The following is a 16,359-nucleotide window of genomic DNA, read 5'->3' as shown; positions in this document are numbered from 1 at the left end:
GACAAGCAGACAGCAGAACCTCCACCAGAAATGTTACTCAGTGTTTAGTTTTTAATATTTTGTCAATAATTATGTATTGCTGACCTTGAAGTCTCTGATATTTAGCTATAAGTGAACTTTATATATTTAAAGGTTTGGTATTAAAAAGGTTAACTCTCGTGAACTTTAAGTCATGTTCTAATGCTGTTACCTCCTCAAAAACAGACCTGGAGTTGTGTTTTGTTTCATTCACGCATGTTTGAGTAACTCTTTATTATTATTCTGTCTACATCTCCAAAGCTCAAAATGCTCCGTTCTACCTTGTGATGTCATGAAGTGGTAGTTTTCAAGTTAACAGCTCCTTTTACTTTTAGTTCAGTAGAGATCAGCAAATCCAGGGCTGAAATGATCCAAATTATTCCAGTGAAGGTGTGTGGAGTTTAAAGACACAGTGGAGCACTTCCTGGATTACAACATGATGACATCACAAGGTGGAACAGAGCGTTTTCAGTTTGAGAGAAAAACTCATTCTAAATATGCAGAGTTTGTGTGTTAAACATGTGTGAATCAAACAAAACACAACTCCAGGTCTGTTTGTATATATACATATCAGAGAATAGTGTAATATGGGCCCTTTAAGTGTAAATTGTGTGACTTTATGTTTTGGGTTGAGCAGATGTTATTTCTCAGCTCTAAAGTCGGAGTTGGCTGAAGTTGCCAGGTTCTGCTCATTATAAGTAAATGACTCTAGTTTTAATAATAGCCGGATCTCTGGGGACTTATTCAGCATCTCATGACACGCAGTGGATCGAATGTCCTGTACAACCCTGCGCTTACAGTAGAGAGAGAGAGAGAGCAGGCCTCTAGGGGGAGCTGTCCACATAAATCATCAGCAGACAGGATGCAGAGTAATCGAGAGAGTATCCCATTACAACAAGGCTCCAAACTCAAAGCAAAATCCACTTTAGACAAAGAACACGGCGCCAAAAACAACAGCAGCCTCAGTTTGATGGTCGGGTTGAAAAGAACAGTCTCGATGCGGAGGATTAGCGCCAAGGATGGTTACGTCATAGGTCTGAGTGTGCTCACTGAGGACTCCAACTCACTGGAAATTTCAGAAAGGATTTTATGTAATTTGTCTACTGAAGGTGAAGGTCAGTGGTAAAACGTGGAGTCGGGAAAGACGTCTGCTGCAGTCGGTCTTTTTAAGTGATTATTAAAAGTGTAGTTTAGGAAGAGGGTTATATTTAATCAGACCTGTTCTACAAACTGTTCTGTTCAGATCTTTAATCATGTTCTAGTCGTTTCTTCTCATTTTCAAGAGGCCCTTTTTTCGATCTACCCCCATTTTCACCTCGATGTACACGCCCACTGTGACGTACACACTTCCTTCTCCAGTTTTATTTCCTTAATCGGTGATACTCGTAGGATTCAGCAGCGTTGCGTAGTCATTTTGGGACAAATGGGGAAAAAAATGTACTGCTCGCTAGTGTGATGTGCAGCTATCCATAGGGGGCGCTAACAGCATGCGGCGCTTTGTTGTGATGACGTTTACGGTGATGTCAGCTCCCATTGGGCACTGTAGTTTTCTAACGTGGAAGTCAGCGGATTTGTTTATTTTATTAAGTCGTTTTAGATGAATATTGTGTTGCACGTTGCAGAAGTAACTTAATAATAAAAATAATAATAACAATAATAAATAAATACATAATAATAATAATAATAATAATAATAATAATATGTCACCTCCAGCCTGATATCAACTTACACAAAACAGTCAAAGATATTTCATTTTATTCCTGTTCATAGCAACAAAAGCTAACATGTTACCGTGGCAACCCGAGCTACGAACCAAACTATCAGCACTAAATGCTAAACTTTTGCCATTTTCACCAGGCATTTGCCATAACACTTTTTCACAACTTAATGCTCCTTTTCCGGTACAGGGTCTGCTAATTGTGCGTATGAACGGAGATGTTATTGCTTTGAGAAAATGTTCCAGTATGGCATTAAACTCATTTCCGTGCGGACGAGAGGTGACACGGTGATACAATGGATAAAATGAAATAAATACCTTGAAATATTTTTTTACAAGTCTTTCATCGAGAGATTTTTGAGTAATAAAAACACCTAATGACACAAGGTAGATGTGTTTAATGCCATACCGAGGAACATTACAGCCCAGAGGTACACAGGTAAGTCCCGTGTACCTTTCAAAAAGAACTTGGACTGTTTCATGTTTTGATGTCACCCACTCGGTCTCGTGTTCCCGTTCGATCGAGCCGTGTTTTCAGCCCTATTCCCCGGGACGAGACTCAAAACAGCAGCTAGCATCCCGCGCTACAGTTAGCTCATGTTGCATCGATTTCCTTTACAACTGTGAATCACCGAGGTCATTATACACCTTAAATTGAGCCATTTCTCCTGCCGTAGTCCGCTGTATCTCTATGGGGCCAAACCCAGTGAAGACAAATGGGTTCATTTATAGCACAAACGGAACGCATCGATTCACTGCAGCGAGCGAGGCGGCCGCCGACGTCCACCGCGGCCATTTGAGTTATGAAGCGCCGTCAAACGACAATAAATACAGCTGTAAGTGGCTCTGAGAGATGAACGACTCAAACAGGCACTGAATATGTAAGACAGGAGGAGGATGAGGAGGAGGAGGAGGAGACTGGAGGAGGTCTGAAGTAGAGAACGTGAGTATGTAAGAGGAGGAGGCTGAGGAGGAGGCTGGAGGAGGAGACGGAGGAGGAGTAGAGAACATGAATCTATAAGAGGAGGAGGAGGTCTGAAGAGGAGAACGTGAATATGTAAGAGGAGGAGGCTGGAGGAGGAGAGAACATGAATATGTAAGAGGAGGAGGTCTGAAGAAGAGAACGTGAATCTGTAAGAGAGGAGAAGGAGGAGGACGAGGAGGCTGGAGGAGAAGGTCTGAAGAAGAGACCGTGAATATGTAAGAGAGAAGGTGGAGGAGGCTGGAGGCCGAGGAGGGAGGAGGCTGGAGGAGGAGACGAATGAGGAGAGAGAAGGAGAAGGAGGTCTGAAGAAGAGAACGTGAATATGTAAGAGGAGTTGTCGTCGTCTGGAGGAGGAGCTGGAGAAGGAGGAGAGAGGAGGCTGGAAGAGGAAGGAGGAGGCGAGAGGCAGAAGAGGTTGTGGGAGGAGCCTGGAGGAGGAGACGAAGGAGGAGGAGGCACAGGAGAAGGACGTCTGACGAGGACGTGAATATGTAAGAGAAAATTAGTTGTTGTCGTCTGGAGGAGGAGACGGAGAAGGAGGAGAGAGGAGGCTGGAGGAGGCCAAGGAGAAGGAGGAGAGAGGAGGCTGGAGGAGACGGAGAAGGAGGAGAGAGGAGGCTGGAGGAGGCCAAGGAGAAGGAGGCAGAGAAGGAGAAGGAGGCGGAGGAGGAAGTCTGAAGACGAGAACGCAAATATGTAAGAGAGGAGGAGTCATCATCGTCTGGAGGAGGCTGGAGTAGGAGGCGTAGGCAGAGCACGACGAGTAGGCGGAGGAGGACGAGTAGGTGGAGGAGGAGTCATCATCGTCTGGAGGAGGCTGGAGTAGGAGGCGTAGGAAGAGGAGGACGAGTAGGCGGAGGAGGAGTCATCATTGTCTGGAGGAGGAGGAGGTCTGTGGAAGAGAATGCTCCAAACTGCTCCTCATTGTGTGCTGCAGATGTCCCAGCTCCTCTACAGCTTTTTATAAATACCATGATGGATGACTAAAGCTGCACTGTGCAACTTTTCTGGTAGAGGACAGGTCATGTGCTCGTCTACATGTGGACATCACCACTTGGCCTGGAATGTTCTACAGTACGGCATTAAAGGTCCAATGAAGGTGAAGGTGTGTGGAGATTAAAAACACAGCGGGGCACTTCCTGTATTACCACATGATGACATCAGAAGGTGGAACAGAGTGTTTTCAGTCTGAGAGAAGAACTCATTCTATATATGCAGAGTTTGTGTGTTAAACATGTGTGAATGAAACAAAAGACAATTCTAGGTCTGTTTGTGATGAGGAAACAACATTAGAACAGAGAATAAAGAATAAAGTACTACGGGCCCTTTAAACAGAATAGTGTAATATGGGCCCTTTAACCTCTTAAATATTTGACTCCGCGTTGTCGTTGTGATCCGAACATAAACCTCTGTCATGGGACTCTCTTTGTTGCTCGCTGTTTTCCTCCATCTTTGATTTAACACGCCCTCCCTCTCCTCTACTGCCCCCTGGAGACGACTTGATTTTCATGTTTGCCAATCTCTCCTTATACCTGTCTGCTCGCCCCATAAATAGACTTTAATGCCTCCCGCAGAAATGCTTAAAGGGGCGGTTTGTCCCAGTGCTGTGCCGACTCAGTGGTAATATTAGTGATTGACGACGGCTGCAGAGTTGGGAGTGGGCCTGCGAGTGGGCCCGCGAGACGGTTTCTCCTCATTTGTTTGTGACTTTTACATTTAAACATAACTCCACCTGGAAGTCGTAATGTCACCGCTTTAAAGGGCTTTGTCTCAGGTCCATCACTGGAGCCGTTCAACAGCTCACACACGAACAATACAACAATATAATGCTAAAGCTGTGAGTGCTAATGGAAAAGACCTGTTTGGACCCGCTTTAGACCCGCTTTAGACCCGCTTTAGACCCGCTTTAGACCCGCTTTAGACCCGCTTTAGACCCGCTTTAGACTCGCTTTAGACCCGCTTTAGACCCGCTTTAGACCCGCTTTAGACCCGCTTTAGACCCGCTTTAGACCCGCTTTAGACCCGCTTTCAACCTGCTGGTTTGGACCTGATTTATACCTGGTTTCGACCCAGATCAGACCCAATTTAAACCTGGTTTCACCTTGCTGGTTTAGACCTGGTTTGGACCTGGTTTAGACCCGGTTTAGACCCAATTTAGACCTGGTTTCACCCTGCTGGTTTAGACCTGGTTTGGACCTGGTTTAGACCTGGTTTAGACCCGGTTTAGACCCAGTTTAGACCTGGTTTCACCCTGCTGGTTTAGACTTGGTTTGGACCTGGTTTGGACCTGGTTCAGACCCAATTTAGACCCAATTTAGACCTGGTTTAGACCCGCTTTAGACCCGGTTTCAACCTGCTGGTTTAGACCTGGTTTGGACCTGGTTCGGACCCAATTTAGACCCTGTTTAGCCCCAGTTATACCCAGTTTAGACCTGGCCGTGTTGCAGCCATGTTATTATCGTCCTAATCCCATCGTCCTTCATTAGATGAGTTGGATTTTGATTCATATGTTTCATGTTTGAGTATTTCTGCATTGTCCTGCATCCCAGGCTTGAGTACTCAGAAAATTTCAGTTTTCACTCACCCCCTATCTCCACCCACAGCTACTTGCTATTCTTTTAAAGGATAAAACTTATGAGAAAGTGTTTTTTGTTTCAATCCAAAATGTAATAATCTTTTGGCAAGTTTATTGATATCAGCCCAATACCAATGAGTTTTGTATTTAATGCAGGGAAACTCCACTGTAAAGAACTGTCCTGAAGTGAATACAGACCATTAATGTTTTGAACTTAATTAAATAAACTTCAAACTGTTTAACCATGTTTTAGTTTGAGAACTGATACTTTAATACCTCCTCAGTATTCAAATATTGCCCATTTTAAATCATAATCTTCATCTAAAATGACTTAATAAAAGAAACAAGTCCGCTGATTTTCGCATTGGAAAACTGTGGTGTTCAATGGAAACTGACGTCGACGAGTATCACTGATTAAGAAAATAAAACTGGAGAAGGAACTGTATACGTCACAATGGGCGTGTACCAGCGGAGGTGAAAACGGGGACTCCAAATACAGTTTCAGACGGTCAGTGAGAAGAAACGACTAGAAGATGGATAAACGCTCTGAAAAGAAAAGGTCTGATTTAATCCCATAGTAACAAAACAATACAGATGCATTTACGTCCACTATCTGCTGTGGCTCGTGTCAGGGATGTATTTAGAATCAGTCCTTGTGGTTCAAAGGAAACTAAAACACAGCCTCATGCTCCAGGTACATCGTGAACACTAGACTTTCTCCACACTCTTCACCCTGCACAGCTCGATGGTTCAGTGTGTGCAAAGCCCCACAGGCTCCTTTAGGGTCAGCGAGAGGTCACCTGCCTCATGTTAAACGTTTGTGTATTTTCTAAGTGAATACACTGACCTCAATAGGATTCATTGTCTGTTTTAGAGACTATAATCCCATGACTAAAGCAGCAGGAACGCATCCATTTGTTACACTGATTGGAGTTTATTTCAAAGCCAGCAGATAATGACCGTGTTAACTGTTAGCACCTATCTGTTAACGCAAACGTATCCTGGACTTATTTTTACCTTTCGATGAATAGATTTAAACAAAGCTGGGTTTCATTAAGCAGATGTTCACTGCTGGACCCCAAAAGCAGCGATGAAAGAGACAGGGATGTTCAGTGTAAACCTAGCCAAGCCCATGTCCCACTGTCTGTAACACGAGCTCTGAACACGAGCCCTGAACACAAAATCAGTCACAGTCTGTAACACGAGTCCTGAACACAAAATCAGTCACAGTCTGTAACACGAGTCCTGAACACAAAATTAGTCACAGTCTGTAACACGAGCCCTGAGCGCAAAACAAGTCACTGTAACACAAGCCCTGAACACAAAATGAGTCACTGTAACACAAGCCCTGAACACAAGCCCTGAACACAAAACGAGTCACTGTAACACAGGCCCTGAACGCAAAACGAGCCACTGTCTGTAACACGAGCCCTGAACACAAAACGAGACAAAGGCAATATCCACCAGGAGATGCACTTGAAGTAAAGGCCCTCATACTGGAATCATTCAGCCTGGTACACAGTGGTGTCCATTTTGACAAAAACATATTTTAATCTATTGCTTTATCCAGGAAGAAAACAAACATTGAGTTTGGGATAGACAGGCCTCTTGATTTAGCGCAATTCCAGTTTATTTATATAGAACATTTAAAACTACTTCAGCTGAACTAAAAGGCTTCACATAAAAGTAAAAATAAACCAGACAAAAAAGCAATACAATCAGTCAGTCGTTGGATTTATACAGGGCTTTTTTGGACAGACACTTTACAGCATTCTTCACTCAGACTTGTGGTGGTAAACTACCACTGTAGCCACAACTGCCCTGGGACAGAATGACAGAAGCGATGGTGCCAATCTGCACCATCAGTCATTCAACACACACACAAAATAGGTAAAATGTCTTGCCTAAAGACACAACAACATTTTTTGCTACTGGTATTCCCAGCAGTCTCCCTTCCACGTCCTGCTTAACAAAAGAGATCATACTAGATCAGGCTGACGTCGTAAAAACTAATTTTAAATAATAAATAAAACCCACAAAAGCACATTCACAAAGACAATGGTGCCTCACAAAAATACTTCAGTCTTGAGTAAAATCTTAAATCAAACAGTGAATGGCTCTTTGTGCTTCTGTCTGCGGGTCTCATCACATGGCGGCCATTTTACTGCTCTCTGCTTCATTACTCATTCTAAGCTTTTGCCTTCAACAATAAACGAGACAGCTCCTTATCTGACACATTTATGACTCTCTGTCCCATAATGCACTCTTTCCTCTACAAAACAAATACCCATAAAACACGGCACTGGCTTCCTGGGTTCACAAAATCAATAGGGAGTAATACCCATCACTTTATCTGAAAGTGATGTGTGGGCGGGGCTCAGATGACATCACAACATTCTATGGGCCAATCATATTTAAAAAGAGATACAGTACACCTGATTTTTACTGTGTTCAAAACATGAAAAACAGGACTAGTTCATTTTAAACAGTTTGGTCCAACGTTACTCCTCACTGACCTCATGCATTCAGAGCATCCTAATGATTCACCATGATGAGTTTATAAGCACTTTTCACAACTCTCAGAGATCAGAGTTTTGCCGTCATGGTAAAGCTAACAAAAACTAGCACATTAACACGCACTTCCTGGTTATCGAATGCTAAAATGCTTTATAATTAGTATTTCCTTGTGTAATATCTGTACTGGGGCAAGACACATTTAGCTCAAACACATGGGGAAAAACCGGGTACAGAGGCTTTCATATACAGTTGCAGACAGCTCAGTTAATATTGTCAAAATGCAGATTGTTGTTCTTATACAGAAAGTTCTTGGGTTGAGTCCACAGACTGTATGAAGAAGTAAGTGACGTCACCCACAGCGTTTCAGCTCCAAATGAAGCTCGAGGCTAGCAGGTATAGGAGCCAATTTGGAGACCGTGAGTATCATAGCAACCAAAGAGCCAATCCAGAATGAGGCTGTTGAAGGTAACGCCCCTTCCCGCCGGCACCTCTGGTTTAACACAGAGCGGGGAATTAGCAATGCTGTCAATCAAATCTGTTGCTATTGCTAGCAGGAGCAATTACTAATGTTCACATCTTGATTTACAGACACAATAGCAAAATAAAAACCCCAGGATCATGTAGAGCCGGTTAATATGAACATTTTAAAACCAAAATGAAGAGTCTGACAGCAGCAGTTACAGAGAGAGGGGCCACAGTTCTTCAATAGAAAGTGAATTAACAATAGTATAAATGTGTCTCTTTCCCCGTGTGAGACTATGACATCACCACATTCAGAATCAGCTCCACAGGCGACGACGTCTGACTGTACATCTTAGGTGTGATTTGATTTGGCTTGTGGCACTTCATGAAGCAGTTTTTTGAGGCAGAAAGCACTTAGTTTGAGCCACAGAGAGATTTATAGTTTTATTATTGTTGAAACGGGCTTGGTGATGTGTCATTGAGAGGAGCAGATACAGAGGAGGAAATGGTTTTAGTTATGGGAGTGCGCTGGAGACTAAAGATATGGAGGGGTTTATGGGGCCGTTTTTAAAGCGAGCCGGTTTGAAGACAAAGATTCAATTTTCTGATTAATCTAAAAAAAAAAAAAAAAAAAAAAAAAGACGAGGGGATTTAGAGATGATTTTGTCTGCAAGGTGCTGTCACAGATCTGAGCGTGAGGCTGTTCATCAAAACACAAGATCTGAGTAAAAACAGTGATGAGTTATAATGTTGTTCGCTCATGAAAAACCCACCTGGAGCTGTTCTTCGCTTCATCGTTTCATCATTCTCTAAGCTCATCAGAAGTCACTTTAGTCCTGTTCTAGTCCTGTTCTAGTCCTGTTCTAGTCCTGTTCTAGTCCTGTTCTAGTCCTGTTCTAGTCCTGTTCTAGTCCTGTTCTAGTCCTGTTTTAGTCCTGTTTTAGTCCTGTTTTAGTCCTGTTTTAGTCCTGTTTTAGTCCTGTTTTAGTCCTGTTTTAGTCCTGTTCTAGTCCTGTTCTAGTCCTGTTCTAGTCCTGTTCTAGTCCTGTTCTAGTCGTGGTTTAGTCCTGGCTTAGTCCTCAGAGTGTGAGATGGTTCATGTGGCTCTAACATGTGGGAGATGTTCTCTGGTGCTGGTCCATGGAGAGACTTGTTCACACAGAGCTGCTTTAAAGTCTATTCTCTGAGCCACAGGAGCCAGAGACCTGAGCCACAGGACACATGAGTGAAGTACTTCCTGGTTCTAGTCAGGACCTGAGCAGCAGTGTTCTGGATGTACTGTTCTGTCTTAAGGCTCGTTTGGACAGGCCAGTGAGCAGGTCGTTAGAGTAGTCTAACCTACTGGAGACAAATGCATGGATAAGTCTCTCTAAGTCTGGTTTTGACAGTTTACCTTTGGTTTTTGCCAAGTTTTTAGATGGTAAAAAGCTCCAGATGTTACCGATTTGATATGGCTGTTAAAGTTCAAGTCTGAGTCCATTATTAACTGGCCCCGCCCAGTTTTCCAGCTGTATTTGAAATATGGTTGTGGGCAGAGTTTAGGTGTTTAGTCCCACTTTAATCTTAATTTTCTGGGTATACAGACTACAACATATTTTAGCCTATATATTCCATTTAAAAGCATCAGTCCCATTTAAAGTGCAGAGGTCACCCAAAGGACTGCAGTCATGAGTTTTCTGATCCATTTATGTCTGAGACTTTAGTTTTTTTTTGACAACAGCCTCATTGTTTCCTCTGATAAGGCTTCAGTGTGAGGGCTAATGGGAGTTAGGCAGTGCATAAGTCATGCTTATGACGAGATGACAGCAGATCAGTGGACGTGCTTATGGCCTGCGGCGGTAAAGTCAGAAGACCTCTTTGTCCATCGCTGAAGACGAGATCCAAACCAGAGATTTAAACTAGACCAATCAAAGTGACATAAGCTCATCGCTCACATGTGTCTGAGGGTCAACGAGAGGCTAGCAACTTAAATGTTTATCAAGAGGCTAACGACATTTAAACGTTTATCAAGAAGCTAAAAACATTTAAACGTTAATCAAGAGGCTAACGACATTTAAACGTTTATCAAGAAGCTAACGACATTTAAACGTTTCTCAAGAAGCTAACGACATTTAAACGTTTATCAAGAAGCTAACAACATTTAAACGTTTATCAAAAGGCTGACGAAATTTAAACATTTATCAAGAGGCAAACGACATTTAAACGTTTATCAAGAAGCTAACGACATTTAAACGTTTATCAAGAAGCTAACGACATTTAAACGTTTATCAAGAAGCTAACGACATTTAAACGTTTATCAAGAAGCTAACGACATTTAAACGTTTATCAAGAGGCAAACGACATTTAAACGTTTATCAAGAGGCTAACGACATTTAAACGTTTATCAAGAGGCTAACGACATTTAAACGTTTATCAAGAGGCTAATGACATTTAAACGTTTATCAAGAGGCTAACGACATTTAAACGTTTATCAAGAGGCTAACGACATTTAAACGTTTATCAAGAGGCTAACAACATTAAAATTTTTATCAAGAGGCTGACAAAATTTAAATGTGTATCAAAAAGCTAATGATATTTAAATGTTTATCAAGAAGCTACAAACATTTAAAAGTTCATCAGGAGGCGAATGACATTTAAACGTTAATCAAGAGCTTAACAACATTTAAATGTTTATTAAGAGGCTAACGACATTTAAATATTTATCAAGATGCTTGTGACATTTAAACATTTATTACGAGGCTAACGACATATAAACGTTTATCAAGAAGCTAAAAACATTTAAACATTTATCAAAAGGCTAAAAACATTTAAACGTTTATCAAAAGGCTAACAACATTTAAACATTTATCAAGAAGCTAATGACATTTTAACGTTTATCAAGAAGCTGAAAACATTTAAACATTTATGAAGACACAAAAAAAAAATCGTACCATGTTTTTTTTTTTTTTTTTTGGTGAAGCTTATCATTTCATTTCCTGGTTGAATTCGAGCAGTAGATACGACAGACACAGTTGTAAAGTCAAATATACAGAATCTGAATCACTATCTAAAAATTTGTATTAATACATAGATTAGTATAAATACATAAACATGAACATTTAACTTTGTAGGCTGTTAAAGTCATAAAAGTCTGTCACATATTAGCAATACTGCCCTCACTGTTGCATTAACGTGTCTCACAGATCAGACCTGATCCTATTGACCCTGTTTCATTTAGAACAGAACACTGTTCCATACAGTTAATGTGTCTAAGCCTCTGGGTAAACTCAAACACCAACTCCATTAGATTATGATCCATTATTCACCAGCACAGAGCAGTCACCACATGGCAAATGTCACATGACAGGTGTCACATGACCTCTCCAGCAAGGCTGGCCCTAGCCTTCAGGGGGCCCTAAGCTGAAGCTCCACTTCAGTGCCACATATTCATATTTGACAACATTAAGACATCATCACAACCAGTTATAAAAAGACTGCAAATTCTAGAGGCTCACAACAGAAATAACCACAAGTATAACAATATAAAAACATGTAAGGAAGGCAGGTCTGAAATTTTAAAATTCTGGAAATTTTTTCCTTAAAATGCAAAATTGCATACACTTACTTCAAAGTCATATCACTCAAGAAGTACAAAGTAGTGACCAAGTTAAGAGTTGCATAAGAGAGACATTACATCAGATTTATAATCATCACATCATTTGGAGGAACTGAACATTAAATAAGAGGATTTTAGGATCACATTCTTTTTATGTTTATTGTGAGGCTTTGGATGCTGTGATTTCACATAAATGCACATATTAATGAGTAGGATGCACAGATACATGCCAGTATTGAGTGCCAGTACTCGTACTCATCAATGGGCTGCCGATACCACAAGCCGATACCACTGTATCTGTGCTGCCTCTTGTTTGACTCACAGCTCATCTCTCCACAGATCAGCTCTGGACATAAAGCTGCACATTCACTGTTCTGCACATTAAGCTGTGACACATGTGACTGTCACAGGAAATATACAAATATTTAGGACTCTAAAGGTTTTTATATTTCACAGAGGATCAGCGCAGTGCTTGTGTTTACAATAGTAGCATGTTAACGTTGCTAAGTAGCGCTAGCGATTACTTGCTCGTCCTGCTTTGTAATTTATTTTAATTGACAAACACATTTAGCGAACAGAGCGAGTTTAGAGCTTTTAAAAGACGTACAGCATGAACATATTGGTCAAAGTGTGGCCGTGGTAAAAGTAACACAACAGTCACTGTTATGCTAACAGTGGCTCGTTAGCAGTTAGCATGTTAGCAGTTAGCGCAAAGCTGCAGTCTGTAAAGAGGAAGTGGTAAATATTAAAGCCAGAGGCAAACTACAGTGATTTCAGTCGATATGATAAGAATGATGAAAAGTTGAAAAGATGAAAAGTTAGTGTATACTATCAAAATCCAATGAAATTAATTCGATTTACTACTATAATCAAACACCAGTAAAAGTAATGGCTGGAAACGGTATTTTTACTCAGTATCGGCGAGTTCTCAAAATGAAGTACTTGTACTCGTTTTGCAAAGTGGTATGAGCATTCACGACACATTCAGGAGTCGTTCACAGGTCGTTCTTTCGTTCAGCAGATGTAACAGGTTTGTGCCATAATCAGTGTCACATCATCTGATGTTTAGAGACAAAAGGATCAGACACAACCAAAAACAGACAGTGTAATAAAAAGACTCACCTGCTGTCCTCGTGTCTCTGAGGTGTGTCCTGTCTGTCCTCATGTCTCTGAGGTGTGTCCTGTCTGTCCTCTGTCCCTCTGAGGTGTGTCCTGTCTGCAGAATTACACATGTCCAGCTTCACTGTTTTATCTGCAGGTCCACTGATGTAAAATGGGGACATATTTCGAGTCTTCTCTTCTGAAAAGTCCTGTCCCCAAAACGATCTTCCTCTGGGCTCTTCATACATTGTCTCGAACTTTAGATACACTTAACTCCACTAACTTTTACTCTTTTAGTTTGTAAAACACACATTCAAATGTCCCTCTGCTGCCTCTTCACTCCCACAGTGCACCTGGAGGGGAGGGGTCCTTCACACCGGTGTAAACATGTAACTGTCCACACCACTGCCTGACTCAAAAACAAATGTAGGTAGCACATATATAGTTACAGAAAATAAAACTAATTGTTTAAGATGGATATGTAGACACAAACACCTGAGCGTCATTTATTTGTCAGAAAAAAAACTTTCCAATCATTATTTTCACTATAAATGTATGAGCTCTTGGGGGCCCTCTGGTGGCCTCGGGGCCCTAAGCAGCTGCTCAGTCCTCTTGTGGGATGGGCCGGCCCTTCTCTTCAGTGTGACGGGAAAAACACAGGTGTTCACCACGTTCGCCTCACAACAAGAAGGTCCTGGGTTCAACTCCTGGGATTGTTTTAACTCAAATGGGAAGTATTTTTCCTTCCTTTCTACTTTAAAAGAACAACCCAGAAGTAAAATACAACACCATGAAGTAATAAAGTACAAAAGTAAAAGTACAGTTATATTAATGTAAAGTATTTCTACTAAAATATTTTAAAGTGGGTACTTTTTACTTCACTACATCTGAGAGCAGGTCTCTGTACTTTCTACTGAATTTTTAACTGTACTGAAAAGTGCTTTATGTTGACCATGTTCAGCAAACAAACAAACAAAAAGATATAAATATAAATATACAAATAATAAATATAAATATACAAATAAAATCAGATGGAAACATTTAAGTGGAACTAAACTAAATCCAATTTTCTCTCCATTAAACCAACCCAGTCATTTTTGGAATGTTAGAGCATTTCCAGCGTTCTCAAAAAAGTCGGACTCTAGGTGTGTGCTGCCCCCGGTGGCCTCTGCGACTTCTAGTACTATGTGACATCACACAGGACTGGCCTCATTACACTGGTGTTTGCAATGTGTCAATAGGCTAGGATCTTGATATAATGAGCCTTAAGATGAGTTACAGCTGCTCAGATCCGATCGGTGTCAGTGTAGATGTGAACACGGTGCTTTGGACTTGTGTTTGCGTCTGGTGTCACAAGTACGGCAAAAACATATAAAAACATATATATTAACTAAACATAAAGGAACCAACACAAACAGCTCCAACATGTGGTTAGACTGAGCACTTCTCTGCCCTGGAAAAAGATAAATTTAGTGGAATTTGATTTATTTATTTTGAGAACAATACTCCCATTTTATTTATATGAATCTCATGCAGATCTGTCACAATGGCAGAGTGAGCTCATTCAGAGACAGTTACATAATTAAATCTCGTATGAATGGCAAATCTTTTTAATGACATTACTACACGATGAAATGTTTGGTCTGTTTGGGCTTTTTTGTGTTTCCATGCTTCTATCTGCCCTTGTCCCCTGCTGCATGTTTGAGGTCTATTTTTAAGAATCCAAACTCAAAATATAACTTTATAACATGGTTTCTTTGTGTATTCAGCAGTAACAGTGAGCCTTTTGTGCAGGGCCTGTAAACAGTGATATAAAAGACCCACACAACTCAAAAGCATTTATCACACTACATGTGACGTTATGAAGCCCTCAGACATTTGACTCTTTGGGCAAATAAAACATCATCTCAACACTGCCCTCTATTGTTCTAAAATAAAGAGCCAGATCTGTCTGTTAACGTTTTATGACACTTTTAAAATGTTTGATTAGCTTTTTATTGGTGTTCTAACTACAGCCTTTTATGTGTAGACATCAACTGACATGGGTTTTTTCATGGCTCATGCTGGATGGGTGGGTGAATGGATGTGTGGAAGGGGGGGTGGATGGATGGATGAATGGATGGGTGTGTGGGTGGATGGATGGATGAGTGGGTGGGTGGATGAAAGGATGGATGGTGGATAGGCGGATGAATGGGTAGGTAGGTGGGTGGATGGGTGAATGAATGGATGGATGGATGTATGGTGGATGGATGTGGGTGCATGGGTGGATGCATGAGTAGGTAGTTTGGTGGATGGATGGGTGGGTGGATGGATGGTGGATGGGCGGATGAATGGGAAGGTAGGTAGGTGGATGGATGAATGAATGGATGGATGGTGGGTGGATGGGTGGATGGATGGCTGAGTGGACGGATGGGTGGATGGATGGGTGGGTGAGTGGATGGATGGATGCATGGATGGATGGGTGAGTGGATGGATGGGCGGATGCTTTATTACTCAAACTAAGAACAAACAACAATCTCCACGGATGTTTTTGCTGAGGAAACAGAAACATCACAAGATTCAGAATTTACAAAGCTGATTTTAATTAAAGGACAACAGTGGTGAAAAATGTTGCATTTTTATGGTGAGCTTCAAGGCTCAAAGCGCTTTACATCAAGGAACCACCAACCCTCTCACCAGGGGGCGAGGGGGGTTAAGCGTCTTGCCCAAGGATGTGATGACAGCATTCAACTGTGGGAGCTGGAATTGCACCATCAACCCGTGAGTCAACAGATCTGACTGTTCAACCAATGATGTTTATATACATGTTTATAAAAAGCCCACTCCAGACATGGACACATGGTTTTCATATTGGTGCAAATCGACTTCATTTTGAATTTTTTTTCAGTGAATTATTCAATTATTCTTATTCAGGATGTTGATGGAAAATATTACAATGCCAAAATGTCAGATGGCTCCAATAATGTGGCATTTGAAATTTGTTTACAAAATATTAAAACTAGACAGAGTTCCTACACAGGCTGAATCTACTGTCTCCAGTAGAGGGTACACCCGCACACTCAAACAAACCTGATTCATTCGTGTGACAACTACGCCTTCTTCTGGTTGAACTCCGAAACATCAACTTACACTTATTCTACTTTTTGTTTTGCCATGATTTTATCTTTAATTTCTACTTGGCGTGTTTTTTGTTTTTTCTCATCTGTACTTTTACTTAAATAACAAAACTGAGTACTCTTCCTCCTCTGGTTGTGACGTAAGGCCGCGGCGGACTCATTTGCATGTGTTTTTGTATTATGTGGTAGCGTGGCCGAGCGGTCTAAGGCGCTGGATTAAGGCTCCAGTCATTTCGATGGCGTGGGTTCGAATCCCACCGCTGCCAAAATGTT

At 41.4% G+C, this 16,359-nt stretch overlaps 1 non-coding gene across 1 annotated transcript; it reads left to right on the top strand.

Annotated features, from left to right (window-relative positions):
• The first annotated feature begins 16,270 nt into the window (after positions 1-16,270).
• trnal-aag (transfer RNA leucine (anticodon AAG)) lies at positions 16,271-16,352 on the top strand. Its single transcript has one exon. It is a non-coding gene; the product is annotated as a tRNA-Leu (tRNA).
• Positions 16,353-16,359: the final 7 nt, after the last annotated feature.

The sequence above is a fragment of the Periophthalmus magnuspinnatus genome, chromosome 19, assembly GCF_009829125.3.
Source record: "Periophthalmus magnuspinnatus isolate fPerMag1 chromosome 19, fPerMag1.2.pri, whole genome shotgun sequence".
Lineage (NCBI taxonomy): Eukaryota > Metazoa > Chordata > Actinopteri > Gobiiformes > Gobiidae > Periophthalmus > Periophthalmus magnuspinnatus.
Note: the sequence above shows the minus strand (reverse complement) of the source record. Positions and strands in the feature narration are given on the sequence as shown.